This window comes from Triticum aestivum, chromosome 5D (assembly GCF_018294505.1).
Source record: "Triticum aestivum cultivar Chinese Spring chromosome 5D, IWGSC CS RefSeq v2.1, whole genome shotgun sequence".
NCBI lineage: Eukaryota > Viridiplantae > Streptophyta > Magnoliopsida > Poales > Poaceae > Triticum > Triticum aestivum.
This window is the reverse complement of record NC_057808.1, coordinates 229,355,797-229,376,460: the sequence shown is the minus strand read 5'-3', so window position 1 is coordinate 229,376,460 and position 20,664 is coordinate 229,355,797.

The following is a 20,664-nucleotide window of genomic DNA, read 5'->3' as shown; positions in this document are numbered from 1 at the left end:
GTTGGGTTGGCACGAATCGAGACTGGGTTTTGTCACTCCGTGTAAACGGAGAGGTATCTCTGGGCCCACTCGGTAGGACATCATCATAATGTGCACAATGAGACCAAGGAGTTGATCACGGGATGATGTGAGTTACGGAACGAGTAAAGAGACTTGCCGGTAACGAGATTGAACAAGGTATAGGGATACCGACGATCGAATCTCGGGCAAGTAACATACCGACGGACAAAGGGAATTGTATACGGGATTGATTGAATCCCCGACATCGTGGTTCATCCGATGAGATCATCGTGGAACATGTGGGAGCCAACATGGGTATCCAGATCCCGCTGTTGGTTATTGACCGGAGAACGTCTCGGTCATGTCTGCATGGTTCCCGAACCCGTAGGGTCTACACGCTTAAGGTTCGATGACGCTAGGGTTATAGGGAAAGTATGTACGTGGTTACTGAATGTTGTTCGGAGTCCCGGATGAGATCCCGGACGTCACGAGGAGTTCCGGAATGGTCTGGAGGTAAAGATTTATATATGGGAAGTCCTGTTTTGGTCACCGGAAAAGTTTCGGGTGAAATCGGTAATGTACCGGGACCACCGGGAGGGTCCCGGGGGTCCACCAAGTGGGGCCACCAGCCCCAGAAGGCTGCGTGGGCCAAGTGTCGGAGGGGACCAGCCCCAGGTGGGCTGGTGCGCCCCCCCACCAAGGCCCAAGGCGCATGGGAGAGTGGGAGGGGGCAAACCCTAGGTCCAGATGGGCCTTAGGGCCCATCTAGTGGGGCGCCCCCCCTCTCCTCCCCTTGGCCGCCCCCCTTGATGGGATCTAGGGCTGGCCGCCTCCTCTTGGGGGTGGAAACCCTAAGGGGGGCGCAGCCCCCTCCCCCCCTATATATAGTTGAGGTTTGGGCTGCCCAAGACACACGAGAACGTCTCTCTTTCGGTGCAGCCCTACCCCTCTCCCTCCTCCTCCTCTCCCGCGGTGCTTGGCGAAGCCCTGCGGGATTGCCATGCTCCTCCACCACCACCACGCTGTCGTGCTGCTGCTGGATGGAGTCTTCCCCAACCTCTCCCTCTCTCCTTGCTGGATCAAGGCATGGGAGACGTCACCGGGCTGCACGTGTGTTGAACGCGGAGGCACCGTTCTTCGGTGCTTAGATCGGAATCAACCGCGATCTGAATCGCTACGAGTACGACTCCCTCATCCGCGTTCTTGCAACGCTTCCGCATCGCGATCTACAAGGGTATGTAGATGCACTCCCCTTCCCCTCGTTGCTAGATTACTCCATAGATTGATCTTGGTGATGCATAGAAAATTTTGAATTTCTGCTACGTTCCCCAACATTCTTTTCCTCCGGGTCGGCAGCTGGGAGCTCGAGGAGGGAAAGGCGCCCCTCCTCAGCTCTTGCGCATTTGGTCGCCAGGTTGAACATCTCCAAAGTCGTGCATAGCTCCTCATGTATGGCGAGCTCCTCCTTCATCTTGACGTCACGGACGCCATTAGAAAACGCCGAAATGATGGCCTCATCCATCACCTTGGGGATCTTGAGGCGAACGCTGTTGAAGCGCTGGATGTACTTCTGCAGAGTCTCTCCTGGCTGCTGCTTGATGCGGCATAGGTCACCCGCGGCCGGAGGGCGGTCGCGAGTGCCCTGGAAGTTGGCGACGAAGCGGTCGCGCATCTCGTCCCAGGAGGAGATCGAGCCCGGGGGCAGGTTCAGGAGCCACGAGCGAGCACCATCCTTGATAGCCATGGGGAACCAGTTCGCCATGACTTTTTCGTCGCTGTTGGCCGCCTGGATGCTCAGCTCGTAGAGCTGCAGGAACTCCGCAGGGTCGGGGGTGCTGTCGTAGCGAGGAGGCAGGTCTGGCTTGAACTTGCCTGGCCAGGCGACGCTACGCAGCTCAGGAGTGAAGCCGCGGCAGCCTGCGGTGGCCACCGAGGCCCTTTGCTGATGCGGAGCCTGCCCTTGGTGCCCGCGCACCGCCGCCGCAGGCGGCAGACGGTCTTGTCGCGGTGGCGCTGGGAGCGCGGGAGCATTCTCTTGCGGCCGGGGAACTTCTCCGCAGCTTCCTTCTTCTCGCGCAGGCGCCCGACGCGGTGGGTCGCGCCGGGGGGCCGCGTGCCTTGGCGCCAAAGCACCGTCTTGGTGCAGAGGTGGTGGAGGCGCCTCGTGAGCCACGTCGCCCGCAGCTGGCGGTGGGCGAGGTAGAGAGAGGGATGGCACGGGGGAGCCTCCTGTGGCGTTGACGAGCTCGGCGATGTTGTCCAACCAGTCCTCGTAGAGGTCGTTGACCGGGCGGTAGTGCAGGAGCTCGCGCGCCATGAGCAACGCGGCCTGCGCGCCTGTGGGAGCGTGACGAGCATGAGACGATGAGCTGGCCGGAGTCAGCGACGGGGTGGCGGTGCGGCCGTCCCGCCGCACCGAGGGGTGCAGCGTGGACGCTTGCTGCTCGTTTCCCACCGGACTGGTGGCGGCGTTGGCGGCGGGCGACGGGGAATGACGGGGAGGCCCGCCGACAGGAGCTGTCTCAGCGATGCGGGGGGCAAGGGCAGCCCGGCGCTAGTGCGGGCTTGACGTACGTCCGCCATGGATGCGACGAAGCGATGGGACACAGATCGGCGGAAGGAAAGCTTCCGCGCACCCCTACCTGGCACGCCAAATGTCAGATTTTGGGTTCCGGCAAACCCTTGAGGTTCGAACACTGGGGTGCGCACGAAGATCTCTCTCTCCCTAGATCGCTCTCGCAACGATCGCAAGGCCTAGCTCGACGAACCCAAAGAATAAGAGACACAAGAGTTTATACTGGTTTGGGCCGCCGATGTGGTGTAATACCCTACTCAAGTGTGATGAGGTGGATTGCCTCTTGGGCTGAGGATGAACAGTTACAAGGGAAGAACAACCTCCTGAGGAGAGGTGCTCTTGTACTTGTTGAACTTGTGTGTGGCTATGGATGGAATGGCTCCGATCCCAGATGAGATCAGATGCCTCCTATAGTGGTGGCTAGTCCTATTTTTCGAGGCCCTGGTCCTCTCCCCAAATATTGAGCGGGAAGGGATCCAACAACGGCCAAATTCGAAGGGAGACAACTAGTACAAGTTATCCTGACTAAAGGTGGTCTTCGCCTGCCAAAGGCTCTGGTGGTGACGCCGTCTTGGGCTCCACGGTGACCTCTGTCCTGCCGTCCTGCTGGTCTTGGTCTTGTAGCACTGGTATGGAAACCTTTGCCTGATGCCTCGGGACTCCTCGCTTGCGCTTGCCTCTTTAGCACCAAAGAGGAAACTGGGACACTGCATGCGCTGGCGCCCGCCTGGTGCCCGCCAGGCCACGGTCGCAATGGCTTACGTCATGGGAACCTCGCGAGGTACCCTTTGTCGGTGTCAAAACCGGCGGATCTCGGGTAGGGGGTCCGAACTGTGCGTCTAAGGTCGATGGTTACAGGAGACGGGGGACACGATGTTTACCCAGGTTCGGGCCCTCTCTATGGAGGTAATACCCTACTTCTGCTTGATTGATCTTGATGAATATGAGTATTACAAGAGTTGATCTACCACGAGATCATAATGGCTAAACCCTAGAAGCCTAGCCTGTATGACTATGGTAATGAGTATATCCTTTCCGGACTACACCCTCCGGTTTATATAGACACTGGGGGGATCTAGGGTTACATAGAGTCGGTTACATAAGAAGGAATCTTCATAGTTGGTTGCCAAGCTTGCCTTCCACACCAAGGAGAGTCCAATCCGGACACGGGTACAGTTGTCGGCCTTCATGTCTTCACAGCCCACCAGTCCAGCCCATTGATGATAGGCCGGATGCCCGAGGACCCCTTAGTCCAGGAATCCCTCAGTAGCCCCCGAACCAGTCTTCAATAGCGAGGTGTTCGGCACACAAATTGTCCTCGACATTGCAAGGCGGGTTCCTCCTTTAATGATTTCCAAGTATTGTATTCGGTCGTAGATTCAATGTCTCCCCTCGGCTTCTGCGCGTTAATAACCTCGTCTTCCACGTGTCGAGCAAATGCGGGGGGTCAGGGTATTTTTGCAAATAACACCCCGTTCAGGCCAGGAAGAGCGCCTATTTAAAGAGATCGGATCTTAGATCCATTCAATATCTCGCGGAGAAAAATCCCCAAAGACTACTAGGAGAAGCTATTCCAACATGGCTAGCATTCCCAGTTCCTCCTTCGACTCAGAGAGAGGCGAGTGGGAGAGGTGCTCAGTGGCCCACAGCCAATTAGAGAAGCTGCAAACGCAGGGATTCCACCCCCTGCAGATCTGGTCCCTGTTCGAGCAGGGCAAGCTTCCCTTAACGGTGAGACCCAGGCGGATGATTTTCCCAATCCATCCGGGAGGGAGCGAGTTTCTTTCGTCCCTTATGTGCTAAGGGGCATTGGGTTTCCAATCCATCCGTTCCTCCGGGGGCTTCTGGAATACTATGGCCTTCAGCTGCATAACTTTACTCCCGCCTCCATTCTGCATATAGCGGGCTACGTTGCTTTGTGCGAACTGTTCCTGGGCATTGGGGCCCATTTCAAACTGTGGAGAAAGTTGTTCTGTCTTGTCCCGCGCAACCACCAGGGGTCAAAATTTGAAGTGGGCGGAGCCAAAGTATGGCGCGTCGCCGATACCGGATACCTGTCCAGCACACCAAGGAAGGCATCTGAAGAATGGCCTTCCGAATGGTTCTATATAGAAGACGTCGCTCTTCCCGACCCAGTTCGCAAGGGTCTCCTAGAATTTGCAAGCCTTCCGTTGAAGAAATGTCACAGATGGCGTCCCCGAAGTCTTGAAGACGAGGACAGTGCGGAGGTTCGTCAGCTCGTGGGCAAGATAAGGATGCTTGCCCAGTCTGGTTTTACAATAGTAGAGGTAATGGCGACCTCCATAGTGCGAGGGGTTCAGACACTTCAATACAGAGGATGATGCCTCCCGTTGTGGTCGGAAAGGTCCGGACACACCCGCCGCTCTAGCCAAGATACTGGCCGAGCTGTTTAAAGGGGAGCAAGAAGAATGTCTCTGCATTAATCGCAGAGACGGGTACTCCATGTACAACCCTCCCAGCTGGGTAAGTCTTAACCCCTTTGCTTTTATTCACTCCGCTCTCTTAGCCATCTTTAATGAATTCCCAATCCGTCTATTTTGAAACAGCACTGGTGGAAGGTAACCGAGGGGCTTAATAGCCCTGCCCCACAGCCGGAGAACCACAATCGTGAGCTTGATCCTGGGTTCGAAGAGGACCCGGATATATTCGTGGTACTCGCGGAAGGGTGTTTTACCAGGCGAGCTATGATGGCATAGAAGTGGCCATCATCGCTGATTATCCTGGTCTTCTTCTAGCCTCCCAGGTAAGTAATCAGGAGAAATCCCCCTCGAAAGAGTTTCCTCGCACTGCCTCACCCACTGCACTGTCTCATGCATCAAAGGGGAGGCGTTCGGCACGTCATGCTACGATGAGGATGACTCTAAGAAGAGCGGCTCCCGCGCCGAGCAAGGCCTCCAAAAGGAAGGTCGGCGAAGACAAGGCCGGTCCTTCGTCGAAGAGGTATGGATTTGAAGGTATGCTTTGGCAGTCGTACCCAACCGTGATTGTTATGTTGGTCCTGTATCAGGAAAAAGGTTCGCCGGTCGCACTCCCAACAACCGGGATTTAGATCCCACCGGAGAGGTGGGGGCCGCTATGGGGACAATGACGGGCTGTCCTTCGGCCGAGGGTTCGGAAGACATGTCCGTTACTAACTCGAAAGTAGAGAGCGCCATGAATCTTCGGCGCTGCAAGGCTGTCTTACGAGACCCCAAGTTCTCGGGAGAGGCATTCAATGCCTTCAGCTCGGCTGATGCATACATCCGAGCTGCTCGAGATGGGCTTAGAAAAGCCACAAAGCAACATTTGGCAGATTTGCAGGTAAGTTTTTCTTTGTTCAAAAAGGATAACCATATGCCCGTAGCCCCCGAGCCTGAAAGTTGTTGGTACAACTGATTTAAGGATCGTTGTATAACCAGGTCCTTATAGAGAAGAATGGCCTGCTAGCCCAAGAGCTAGAGCAGTGTCGGGCGCAGCTAAATGCTGCTACCGCCGAACTGGAAAACTTCAAGAAGGCGTCTTCTAGTAACATTCCCCTCCATCGAGGAACAATAATTGTATACCAACTGTACTAATACTGTTGCTGATCGCATAATAGGATCGCCCGATCAACTTGAAGAGAAGTTGAAGATCGCCCAAGAGGGAGAAAAAGAGGCGAAAAGGCTACACGCCGCAGGTGAGCGTGTGCTGACCCGAGTCAGAGGGGAGAAAAACAGGCTACAGGATTCCAACACTACGTTGGGTGAAGAATTGAAAGATGTGCGAGCCCAGCTAGCCGACTCCATGAAGGAGAACAAGAAGCCGCGGGGCGGCATATTCAGTATGTGTCTGAACTATTTTCAAAGTAGTTCGGAGATAAATGGAACTGATATAGTTATGATTGCAGGTATATTGACGGGCCGTCCTGAAGAGGAGGTGTTCGGATCATCAAGTGATCTGCTGCGAGGGCTGTCGCAAGTGCACGAACAGGCTCGGCTGGCGATGCGGAGTGTTGCCAAGGTCCTATGGCCATCCGCCTCCCCTCCAGGAAGTATGGAGGAGCTTGTAGAGCTGTTCAAAGGAGCGCGGTGGCGTATCCGACTATGGAAGATATCGGCCTGCCAAGAGGGTGCACGAGAGGCCTGGCCATGGTGAAGACGCGATATACCAAGTTGGATCCTAATCACATGGGCCGTGTCGGACCGCTAGGGTCGAATGGGGAAGAAATTCCCTTTAGTTTAGTATATGACCAAGTAGAGGTGGCCGCCAAATATTCCCAATAGGATTGTAAGCTAGACCGCCTTTTGGACGGTGTGGGGGAGGAAGTGTTTGAGTCCAACTGACTATGTACTTTCCTTGATATATGTAACTCTAGCTGAATTGTATAGCATTTGTCATGGCAGACCTTTTCACTTCAACCTCCGGACCCGAAGGTGCGAAGTGTTTCCGAATACCCGCACGGCTGAATAGACCGGGGTATGCAGGGAAACTAGGTGTAGGGGTCATAGTTGCTTGAACAGACAAGTTGTATCCGGCTAGCTATGTTATATTACATTGAGATTGTAAGAAACATCTTCCAGAGAAAATAGTTCCGTTAAGGGTTCCTTTCCCTGGGTGTGCATGCATTAGTGTACATGTTCGAATTGTGATGTGAAAATCACAGTGTGTATAGCTTCTGGGGGTTCACAATGGAGTGAGTGCAAAAAACATCTTTAATTCACCGACCGAATATTCCCTTAAGAACGCTAGCTTTCGGCTTCACCCAGTTTGAGGTACACATCCGGATGACCCGGCAGTAACAATCGCAGAGGTGCTCCCTTTATGCCCTAGCCGAACTAACGGGAACGTAGGGCATAAGCACAGGAGCCAGGCAACCCAGCTTGGCCAAAACTTAAGTCATATCGATGCACATATTGGCGAAGAAAAGGTACATATGGAAAAACTCATATGTGAAGAGCTTGATGCTCAAGGAATAATAAAAAAAGCTTTTATCCAAGAAGCCCCCAGGTATAATGGACATACATATTTAAAGATGTATGCGTCAGGGGTGTGCGGTCTAGCAGTAAAGCTTTAAAGCGAGAAAAAAAGTAATAGGAAAAGAGAGAAAAATAGTGGAAACTACAGGGGAGAAGGAGACGAACAAGGAGTTCGGCGCTAGGCATAGAATCTTCGGAGTCTGGCCGCGTTCCAGGGGTTCGGCTCGAGGCGATTGTCTGATGCATCACGAAGATGGTACGCCCCTCCGGTGATAACTTCGTCAATTATGAAGGGAACCTCCTATTTGGTCTTGAGTTTGTCCTTTTTCTTCTTCGGCAGGCATAGAACGAGTTCGCCAATGTTGTAGGTCTTGGGTCGTACTTCTCTGCTTTGATATCTTCAAGCCTGCTGTTGGTAAAATGCTGAACGGGCTTTTGCGACATCACGCTCCTCTTCCAGGGCGTCTAGGTTGTCCTGCCGATCAATCTCGACTTCTCTCTCTTCGTACATACGCACTCGAGGTGAGTCGTGGATAACATCGCAGGGCAATACAGCCTCCGCGCCATACACCATGAAGAAAGGTGTGTATCTGGTAGTACGGTTGGGCGTGGTCCGCAGCCCCCAGAGTACGGAGTCGAGCTCCTCAACCCAGTGCTTGTCTGATTCTCTCAAAGACCGCACTAGTCTGGGCTTGATGCCGCTCATAATAAGACCATTGGCTCGTTCGACTTGACCGTTGGTTTGCGGTGGTAGACGGAGGCGTAATCGAGTTTAATGCCAAGATTAGTACACCAGGTTTTCACCTCGTCGGCTGTGAAATTAGAGCAGTTGTCGATGATGATGCTGTGTGGGACACCATAACGGTGGACAACACCGGATATGAATTCTATCACCGGGCCGGACTCAGCCGTTTTGAGCGGTTTAGCCTCTATCCACTTAGTGAATTTGTCCACCATGACCAGCATATATTTTTTCTTATGGCTTCCCCCTTTAAGGGGTCCAACCATATCCAGTCCCCAGACCGCGAAAGGCCAAGTAATGGGGATAGTTTGTAAGGCAGTTGGGGGCATGTGGCTTTGGTTGGCGAAGAGTTGGCATCCGACGCAGCGTTGGACAAGGTCCTGCGCGTCTGCTCGGGCTGTCGCCCAATAAAACCCAGTACGGAAGGCCTTGCTAACAAGGGCCCGAGCTGCGGCGTGGTGTCCGCCGAGACCAGCGTGAATTTCCGCTAAAAGCTGCCACCCCTCTTCCTCGGAGATACATCTTTGAAGTACTCCGGTAGTACTTTTCTTGTAGAGCTCTCTGTCGTGAACCTTGTAGGCCTTCGAACGCCGGATAATGCGGCGAGCCTCATTCTGGTCTTCGGGAAGCTCCTTCCTATTAATGTAGGCCAAGAAGGGTTCGGTCCATGCGGCAATGACTGCCATAATGAGATGGGCCGATGGTGTTATTTCGGTGGCTGAGCCCCCGATGCTATCGGTGTGTTGGGGATTTGGGGTTGTATTCAAATCCTGACTGTTGTTGCTGCCCTCCCCTTGCCACACCACAAATGGATTGAAAAGCTTTTCCAGGAAGATGTTGGGTGGGACGGGGTCGCGCTTGGCGCCAATGCGAGCAAGGACGTCCGCTGCCAGATTACTTTCTCGGGCGACGTGATGAAATTCGAGCCCCTCGAACCGAGCCGACATTTTTAAGACGGCATTACGATAGGCTTCCATCTTTGGATCTTTGGCATCAAAGTCTCCGTTTATTTGAGATATTGCGAGGTTTGAATCCCCGCGCACCTCTAGGCGTTGTATGCCCATGGATACAGACGGCATTACGATATGGCTTGTCGCTTGGGTTCGGAAAAGCGCCGCAGTGTTTTCTTGACCGGTTTAAATCCCTTTAATATATTGAGGCTATGTTCGGCCAGCTTGCGTGGGATCCCTGGCATATCGGAAGGGTGCCACGCAAATATGTCCCCGTTTTCGCGCAGGAATTCTTGTAGTGCGGCGTCAACTGTTGGGTTCAGTTGCGCTCCGATAGATTTCTTTTTGGGGTCCGTTGGGTGGACCTGGAATTTGACTATTTCTTCTGCTGGTTTGAAGGAGGTGGATTTGGGGCGTTTGTCGAGGATCACATCGTCCCTGTCCATCGTGGAGCGCAGTGCGGTTAATTCTTCAGCCGCAAGGGCTTCGGATAGCGCCTCAAGGGCCAGGGATGCGGTTTTGTTTTCAGCGCGGAGTGCTATGTCCAGGTCATTGACGAGAGTGATTATACCGTTTGGTCCGGGCATTTTGAGCTTCATATACCCATAATGAAGTATAGCTTGGAAGCGTGTAAAAGCATCCCGCCCCAACAGGGCGTGGTATCCGCTGCTGAAAGGGGCCACTTGGAAAGTGATTTCGGTAATTCTTTGGCGTGCTGAATACCACGTCAAGTGTGATTTTGCCCGCGCACCGCGCCTCCCGACTGGGAATGATTCCTCGGAAGGTTGTGCTACTTTGCTTGATGCGGCTCCTGTCTATTTCCATTTTGTGGAGTGTGTCCTCATAAATGAGGTTTAGTCCGCTGCCGCCGTCCATGAGGACCTTAGTAAGTCGAAACCCGTCCACGATGGGGCTGAGGACTAATGCGGCTAGCACTCGGACTGTCCTGTACCTCGGTTCGTCACCGGCATTACATGTTATAGCCGTGTCGTTCCAAGGGTTTATTGCAGCGATTTGGCAGACTTCGGCGAGGTCGCGAAGTGCCCTTTTGCGCTTGTTGTTTGAAGCGAATGTCTCCAAGACCATCAATACTCTTGTGTCGTCGTTTTTTGGAGGGTGCTATTCTGGGGTGTCCTTGATAAGGATGCCCTGGCCGCTCTTGGCTACCTGCCGGAGTATCCAACATGCTCTAAGGCTGTGGGTTGCCACGGTATCTAGTGTCCTGTGTATTTTGCATGGGCCATCGAGCCATCCCTCCAGAACGGTGCCGTGCCGCGTAATGGGTTTATGTTTCTTGACTGTTGGACTGGGCGTGCCACGGGGGTGCGCCCTCTTCGCCTGTAGGAGGAGTTGAGTTGGGACCGACGGTTCCCAACAAGCTGCCTGATTTTTTCAGGCGCTTTCCATCGCGCTGTACTTCTATACGATAGTTGCTAAGTCAGCGAACTTCAGTATGCAACGGCGATTGATGGCGTTGAGGATTCCTTCGTCCGCGTAATTGTTGTAGGACGCCGATATCGCGTCCTCGTCGCGGCAATCTTTTACCTTGTCTTTGACAAGGAGGAATCTGGCCCAGAAGTGGTGGACCGTTTCCTGAGACTGCTGTTTTATACTCATGAGAGCGTCTATGTCCGAGTGGGTGGGTGGAATTAAATCCGAACCTTGACCTGACCGATTATCCGGAGTCTGAAGACCTTCTAGACTCAACAGTCTGGACTCCGGAGTATCTTCTGATTGTTTAAGACTGTCGTCCGATTCTATGTTCGGAGGGCCGGCCGCATCCTCTCACTGGTGGGTATCCGATTCTTCCTGATCGGCGATCCGAACATAGTCCGTCTTCAATATAGAAGAAGACTCGCCGTCCTACTCCTCGACTACCGCTATCTAGTGGGTGACTGGTGGAGTTTTGATTTCTCCTTGATCGGTTTAGCATCTTTCTTTTCCATAAGATATTTAATAGCAGCATGATCCGTGTGAACAGTTACTTTGGAATCAACAATATAAGGTCTGAACTTATCACATGCAAATACGACAGCTAAAAATTCTTTTTCAGTGGTAGCATAATTTCTCTGGGCACTGTCTAGAGTTTTACTAGCATACTGAATACCATTTAATTTTTTATCGACTCTTTGTCCTAGAGCAGCACCAACAACATAATCACTAGCATCACACATAATTTCAAAGGGTAAATTCCAATCAGGTGGCTGAACAATAGGTGAAGAGATCAAGGCTTTCTTAAGTATTCCAAATGCTTCTACACAATCATCATCAAAAACAAAAGGAACACCTTTTTGTAAGAGATTAGTGAGAGGCCTAGAAATTTTAGAGAAGTCTTTAATAAACCTCCTATAAAAACCAGCATGACCAAGGAAACTTCTTATGCCTTTGATATATTTAGGACATGGTATCTTTTCAATAGCATCTACTTTAGCTTTATCAACTTCAATACCTCTTTCAGAAGTTTTATGCCTTAAGAAAATACCTTCATTAACCATAAAGTGGCACTTCTCCCAATTCAAGACAAGACTAGTTTCTTCACATCTCTGCAAAAGTCAATCAAGGTTGCTTAAGCAATCACCAAAAGAAGTTCCGTAAACGGAGAAATCATCCATGGAAACCTCAATAATCGTTTCACAAAAATCAGAGAATATAGCACATACATCTTTGAAAGGTAGCAGGTGCATTGCATAAACCAAAAGGCATACGTCTATAAGGAAAGGTACCGAAAGGGCAAGTAAAAGTGGTTTTCTCTTGATCCTCTTTTGACACAGGTATTTGAGAAACCAGAATAACCATCTAGAAAGCAAAAATGTGTATGCTTGGATAATCTTTCTAGCATTTGATCAATAAAAGGTCAAAAATGAGAGTATGAATAATCTTTTCTAGTAGCTTTATTTAATTGGCGAAAATCAATTACAATTCTATAACCTCTAACAATTCTTTGAGGAATCAACTCATTCTTATTATTAGGAGCAACAGTGATACCTCCTTTCTTAGGGACACAATGAACAGGACTTACCCACTGACTATCAGCAATAGGATAAATTACACCTACCTCCAGAAGCTTTAGTATTTCATTCCTTACCACTTCTTTCATCTTAGGATTTAACCGTAGTTGATGATCAACAACTGGTTTAGCATCTTTCTCCAATTTCATTTTGTGCTGACATAGAGTGGGACTAATGCCCTTAAGATCATCAAGAGTATATCCAATAGCGGCACGGTGCTTCTTTAGAGTTTTCAACAATTTCTTTTCTTCATGCTCTGAAAGGTTAGCACTAGTAATAATAGGATATATATATTCTTTTCATCAAGATAAGCATATTTCAGAGTATCAGGTAATTGTTTAAGCTCAAACACGGGATCACCCTTAGGTGGAGGCGGATCCCCAAGGATTTCAACAGGCAAATTGTGTTTCAAAATAGGCCTTGATTAAAGAATACTTCATCTATTTCCCTTCTTTCATTCATAAACATATCATTTTCATGATCTAGCAAATATTGTTCTAAAGGATCAGCAAGAGGCACGACAATAGAAGCAAGACCTATAATTTCATCCTTACTAGGCAATTCTTTATTATGGGGTTGTCTACGAAATTTAGAGAAATTTAAATCATGATACATATCCCCTAAACCAACAGTTACAATCATGGGGAAGCAAGAACAAGAAAATTAGTAGGGTATTTAATTTTCCCACACAAGACTTCAACATCTCTAACAATCCCAATTAGTGATATAGTATCTATTGGCAAGCTTAATAGTAACATCAATGTCTTCTATCTCAACAGGTGCAATATCATTCATAATTTCTTTATATAGCTAGTAAGGGATTGCACTCACACTAGTACCCACATCACATAAACCATGATAACAATGATCTCCAATTTTAACAGAAACAACATGCATGCCAACAACAGGTCTATGTTTATCTTTCATATCAGGTTTAGCAATTCTAGCAGCTTCATCACAGAAATAAATAACATGCCCTTCAATATTATCGACTAAGAGCTCTTTAACCATAGCAATACTAGGTTCAACTTTAATTTTCTCAGAGGGTGTAGGTGTTCTAGTATAACTCTTACGAACCACAGTTGAAACTTTAGCATGATCCTTTATGCTAACTGTAAAAGGTGGTTTGTCAATATAAGTAGTAGGAACAATAGGATCAACATTATAAGTAATAGTTTCTTCTTCAACTTTAATAGGTTCTACTACTTTAAATTCAATGGGAGGATGATATTTAAACCACATCTCCTTAGGGAGATCAACATGAGTAGCAAAAGATTCACAGAAAGAAGCTACTATCTCAGAGTCAAGTCCATATTTAGTGCTAAAATCACGAAAAGCATCGGTATCCATAAAAGATTTAACACAATCAAACTTAAGGTTTATACCTGACTCCTTACCTTCATCGAGTTCCCAATCTTCAGAGATACGTTTAATTCTTTCCAATAAATCCCATTTGAATTCAATAGTCTTCTTCATAAAAGAACCAGTACAAGAAGTATCGAGTCGATCATTATGAGAAAGCAGAGCATAATTTTTTTGAATAATAATTTCTCTTGAGAGCTCATGATTGGCGCATGAATATAACATTGACTTAAGCCTCCCCAAATCTTGAGCGATACTTTCTCCTTCACGAGGCCAAAAATTATATATATAATTCCGATCATGATGAACCCGATGCATAGGATAAAACTTCTGATGAAATTCCAATTTCAGTCAGTTGTAGTTCCATGAACCAATATCATCCAATAGCCTATACCTTGTCAATGCCTTTCTCTTCAAAGATAAAGGGAAGACCTTCTTATTGACAACATCCTTGGACATACCTGCAAGATTAAATAATCCACAAACTTCATCTACATAGATTAGGTGCATATCGGGATGTAATGTTCCATCTCCTGCATAAGGATTAGCTAGCAGTTTCTCTATCATACCCGAAGAAATTTCATAATAAATATTTTCAGTAGGTGCAGTAGGTTGAGGAGCAACTCTTTGTTCTTAGGGTCGAGGTGAAGATACCCCAAACAAGCCCCTCAAAGGATTATTTTCCATAGTAACAAGTGACAATAAATTTCAGCACACTATATGAATGCTCCCTTACCAAATTCCACCTACCAAAGGCGCTTCACACCCTAAAAACGACGCTAGAAAAGAGTCTTGATGACCCACAAGTATAGGGGATCTATCATAGTCCTTTCGATAAGTAAGAGTGTCGAACCCAATGAGGACCAGAAGGAAATGACAAGTAGTTTTCAGCAAGGTATTCTCTGCAAGCACTAAAATTATCGGTAACAGATAGTTTTGTGATGAGATAAGTCGCAACGGGTAACAAGTAATAAAAGTAAACAAGGTGCAGCAAGGTGGCCCAATCCTTTTTTATATCAAAGGACAAGCCTGGATGAACTCTTATATAAAGCAAAGCGCTCCTGTCGTGGTTTTGTCACGACAGATGTCCTAGAGAAAGGACTTAGTCTTGGAGCCATCGCTACGGGTTAGCTTAAAGGGGTTAAAGCGAACAAGGGACGCAAGAGAGTTTTATACTAGTTCGGCCCCTTACGATGAAGGTAAAAGCCTACGTCTAGTTGTGATAGAATTGATTGGGATTTCGTTGACCAGAGAGCGAATACACTTTGCCTGAGTCTCGAGTTGTTGTCCGTTGTCTGTTGAACCGCCGCCGGGTCGTCCCTTTATATACATGGGTTGACGCCCGCCGGTTTACAGAATCCCGAGGCCGGCTCATAATCATGTCCGGCTCGGTCTCTGCTACTTCTATCTTACAACACAAGTTTACATATCAACGCCGGTTTATGTCTACAGGCCTTAAACCGGCTTTGGGCCCTGGGCCTTCATAAAGCGTCACCGTCTGTCTTCATGGACTTCAGATACAGATTAACTACTTATGGGGTTAACCCGGCCTCTCCTGGCCGGTTTACACCCAGTGGTAATATCCCCAACACTAGGCCCCAAATTGATTTGAACTGGTTCATGTCAATCCTCAATACTTAAGAAAACTTGCTTCTTCAACATCTTCACATAATCTTGTAAACTGTCGTGACATCATCTTCTAGGATCATGGTAAATCGTTGTGACGTCACCTGCTATTTAAAACTGTGTATAATCCACCTTCATTAATGAGCCTCCGACAATCGAGGTGACAGCTCCGCCTCATATCCAGATTTTAGGCTCCTCGATTTTCGCGCCGGACGCTTATCTTTCTACCCTTATAAATAGGGCCAGGGGGTCTTTCCATTTCCCCCCTCGTGCCTCTTCGCATCATCGTCATCCTCGCGACGCCCGAACCTTCGACCTTGGCCGCCTCCGTCAACCTTCGACTGCTGCACCAACCTTGGCCGCTGCATCGACCTGAACGTACCAGAGCTCCTTCGCGCGCCGCCGCTGCTCAACAGCCTCAGTAAGTCTCCCCTTTCTCTTACCATAGATATGCACTTAGGGTTTCTGTCGTTCATCAGTGTTTGTCGCCGCCCTTCTTTATCCTTATTTATATCCATGGATTAGATCCAAAAACCACATAGATCTCACGCGGTAGTAGTTTTAGCACCTGTTTGATATCCAACTCATCTCAACTTGGTGAACTTTTAGTACGCTGGAAATTAGATCAGAATATATTTTGTTTTTCCAACGCGCGGTAGATCTGAAATTACCGTAGCAAGATGTGAAACTTGTTTCTTCCTTCACTTACACACTTTGAATACCAGATTGGGCGGTTTAACTTCACAGAAAGAATGATGACCCGGTAGATACCATTAGTCCCTTGTTGAACCGTCAATGCATTAGACCGTGTCCATTGTCAGACTCCGGTTTACGAATAACCAATTTCGGTTTATCAATATGCTTGTATCCTTATACCACTGTATAGTTGTCCACTGTAAATCTTAAACCGACAATAATCATGTTTCAGATCCTTCCTTGCCATGGCCAAGCAAGTCTATGAATGTAATTGGGCTCCTTCTCGAGTAACCGAGGAACAATTAAACAATCTTGTTAAAACGGGCGCTTTAGCCAAGAAAGATGTCATCCACTGGAGGGTCCCTGGTCCGGGAAATCCTCCTACACCCAAGGATGGAGAGGTAGTCGTGTTTGTTGATCACCTCGGACGAGGTTTTAGCCCTCCCGGTTCAAAAAATTTCCGAGATGTACTAGCCAATTTTCAGCTGCGCCCTCAAGACATCGTCCCAATTCTGTGACCAACATCTGCCACTTCCAAGTCTTTTGTGAGGTTTATCTGCAAGAGGAACCTACTGTCGAACTGTTTAGGGATTTCTTTCACTTAAACCGTCGCACAGAGTTCTCGGATGGACCCAACACGGAACTAGGCGGAATGGCGGTTCAGAAAAGGAAAGAAGTCACCTTCCCTCATCCCAAACTCCACAGTCACCCCAAAGAGTGGAACCAGACTTGGTTTTATTGCATGGATACCTCTCCACCTGATGAAAACCCCCTGCCGGGTTACCGCCCTGAACGCCTAAGCAACACCCATCCTTTTCCTCAGAGGTTGACTGCAAGAGAAAGGGCCAACTATTGTCCTCAATTATCAAGGCTTAGAGCCTTCATGGCAAATGGTTTGACAGGAGTTGATCTTGCTCGTTGTTGGATAAGCTAGAGTATTCTTCCCTTAAGCCAGCGCTCCGGTTTGATGTGTGAGTATACAGGGAGTTTGAAGGATGCTCAACGGCACATTGACATTCAGCTTACAGATGCAGAAGTCACTGAGGCTGTAAAAAAGATACTGAATGAACTGGAGGCTGTTTGTGCCCAAACCGGACTACTACCTTTCTGCACCTTCAACAAACCACCAGCTGTAAGAATCATATAATCTTTTTATCTGAAGTTGCTTCTGTCCAAATATTTTCTGAAAGTGTGATTATTTCTGACAGGGTGATGATCCGTTCTGGAACAAGAAACCATCACAAGACAAACCGGCGAAGCCGCAAGACAAACCGGTCAAGCCAGTTCGTCCAAAGACCAAGGTTGTTAAAAAACCTGCCAAGAGAAGGACCACTGCATCCTCCGATCCACCAGCTGATGACGATGTGGGTAATCCGGAACCAGAGTAGAACTTGACTCTCTTGGTTCATTTTTCGTACATCTCATTGACAATGATTACTATCAGGACGACGCTGAAGGCAGACATGCTGAGGACGCAGAGGTAACCATTCTGTCCTCTGATTCAGATCCTCTGCCAACATCAAAAATCCGTCAAGCAAACCGGAAAGTAAAATTTTCTGACCCTCTTGCTTACTTGGACCCAAACTTTCTTTTGAAGACGCAGCAGCACGAGGCTCGCCGTACAACCCGGCATAGCGGCCAGGTAGTTACCTCCGCCGGTTTACCGAACAGCCAGTTCGGAAACGCCGATCAGAGGTCTCTTATCCCATTGATACTGTATTCCCAAAAGCAGGTTGTTTCCGCCAGCCTCTTAACCCGTCTGATTCAAATTATCAGGGTACTTCTCACTCATCCTCTGGCGAGTCATCGGCCACACAGCTTCCACCCCTCAAAACAGTTCCTGGGTGAGCTATGCACGTGTCTTTATTCTTGATATGTTATCTTTACATACTGTACTGATCCTTATGTCTATCTTTTCTCAGCGCCAAGCCAAGACCCAGCAAGAAGGCTCGGTTAAGCAAACCGGCTGATGATCATGTAGCTGCTGAACCGGAAACAACTCCAGATCCGGAAGAAACCGACGCTCACGCCATGCTTAATGATCCGCCGCCTCAAGACCATGATTTCCTTGCCGAACAAGTGCAAGTTGAGGCTACAGGCCATGCAGACCAGCCAACCAGCCCTGTCCGAATTGATGATAAACCGGTCAGTCCAGTTAAGGATACTGACAAACCGCCAACTCCAGTGAAGGCTGCCAATGACAAAGATGATGACATTATGATTACTGGCACTGGCCACACCACTCCTGGCAATCCTGTCGCTTTGTCAAAACATACTGCCAAGGATGATCTCTCTGCTTTCGGCAAAGGCAAATGGAATGCCGATTTATCAAGCTACGCCCATCTCAATGCTCAAGACATTCACTCTGGCTTCTTGAACCGTCTGTATACCAGTTGTGACTATGAAGCTAGTTTGGTAAACTTGATGAAGGAGCGATATGAGGTAACTACTATTTTTCTCTTTTGTCCAATTGCAGTTTATCAACTCCTAGTAGCCCCTATGTGACGGTTTATGATAGCAATGTAAACCGGGACTTTTGTCATAACTTAACTTTGCATATTTAGCCTCGAGGGACCAGATTACCTTTTTAAGATGAACCGGTTCCTTAAAATTTGCCATACTGCTCTTTCACCGGTATAGCCCCCAAGGGCCGGTTTAACTTTATAAAGATGAACCGGGACTGTAGAAGAATTCCCATACCAACAGTTTTTGAGCAAACACACATTAGCCCCCAAGTGCAAAGATTAATACTTGTATTGTGCTTGGGACTTGCAGAAATTTCTGATAAGGAGCAAATATGCATTAGCCCCAAAGTATCAAGGGCATAACTTGTTATGTGCTTGGTACTTCAAATACATACTGTTAACTCATTATGTATCTGTCTCTTTATAGGCTGAACTAAGCAAGAAGGAAAGTCAAACCGCTGATCTGCAAGAGAACATCAAGTCCCAACAGGCCAAAACTTCTAAAGCAAAAGATGAGCTGACGAGCGCCTTAGCTGCTATGGAAAAGCTAAAGGAGAGCTTGGCGAAGGAGCGGGCGGATTGGAACACAGAGAAATCCGCTTTGCGGAAAAGAGCTGAAGATGCCGAAGCAGCTCTCAAACCGGTGGTAGACGAGCTGACTGGTGTAAAGTGGCAAGTACATGCTATGACCGCTGCTGTGTTTGGTAAGCATCCTTGCTTTGTACTTTCAATATATCTTCCCATGTGTGGCTGGTTTACTGACGTTTATAATGATGCAGGAACTCGCATTAGCCATCTGGGATCTGATGTACAAAAGAAGTTAAAAGCGGCCTATACTCTGATAGAACAGCTGTATACCGGCGCGCAGCGGATCATCTGTATCGCTTCACACAATAAACCTCCTCCAACATTGATCAAGGACACCTTAGAAAGGCTATCCATGCTGCCTGCCCGGGTTGAAGAACTAAAGAAAGCTGCGGCAAGGGCCGGAGCTCTGACCGCTCTAACCCGGGCAAAGGCGTGGGTGCCTGATCTTGATTCGGTGGACGTGGCTAGAGGCTTCCCAAGCTTAAAAGAAGACGGATCAGAATTTGGCCAGGAGGATCTCCGCGCCATAAACCGGGAAGTACGTCCACTGGCTTGTCAATTAGCTGAAGAAGTTGATCTCTCATACTATCAGGCAAGTTATGATGATAAGAACAGACGGGTTGCGGCGCCAATTCCAGAAGCGCAAAATCTGATCTCTCCAATCCGTAAGCACACTTATGCCCGTGATATTGAACCGTCAACCCTTATAAGCGACGAAGCTGTGTTCCAAGCTTTAACTGGGATCGACTGGACAACTGTTGACTTCCAGCCGCTGGGTAGAGACGAAGAAGATGAACCGGTGCAAGATGATCCGCAGCCGTCAGGTCAAGCTGATAAGCAATCATAATCCGGGGGCCGATTTAGTCTTCCACTTGCTTCAATGCTTACTGAGAAACAATTATCCCTTTGGGTACTAAAACGCCTTGTAATAGGCTAGTTAAAACACTTGGTCTGTTATGCCTTCATGCATATTTCTCTGCGACTGATGCGTGTTAATCCGCCATGCTTAAGATACAATGTTTATAATCCATAGCTATTTATTCAAGTTGTTCCTGCAGATAAGAAGCTTAAAGCGCCCTGGCGGTTTACCACCGGGCGGGTCATGATACCCAAATATATACATGACCAAGGTTTATAACCAAGGTTGTAAAAGATAACCAAATATGGAAATATATGATACCTGTGACCTTTAGGCATAGTGTTGGCTGACCAGCTTTGTAATGAGGGTAATAACCCTAATCCGGAGTAAAAGTAACTCCTGTTATATGATGAATGTTTACAATAAAACCACTCCAGGTTGTGATAAACACCGGTTTATTCCATACTGGTGACTTTGAGTCAAAACCAAACCGGGCTGATAGTCTCCGGATTATAACTTGATGATGTACTGACAACTTGTAGTTGACAGCCTAACCGGGTTGATAAACACCGGTTTGAAAACATCATCAATCTTATCAAAAGAAAGAGAAACTTAGCAAAAGGCAAATAAAACCGTTGTAGTCGAGGCTTTTCACGGGCTGCCATGCCCTAAATTCGACAGAAAAAAATCTCCAAACAACATTGTGAGCTGTGCTCAGTGGGTGCCTATGTTTGAGCTGTTGTTTTACAACACTCTCTTTGGCCCCGGATTGATGTGGCTTCGAGCCAATCAAGAGGTGTGACTGTGGTTCGGATACGACCAAGCCCCAAAGTGATGC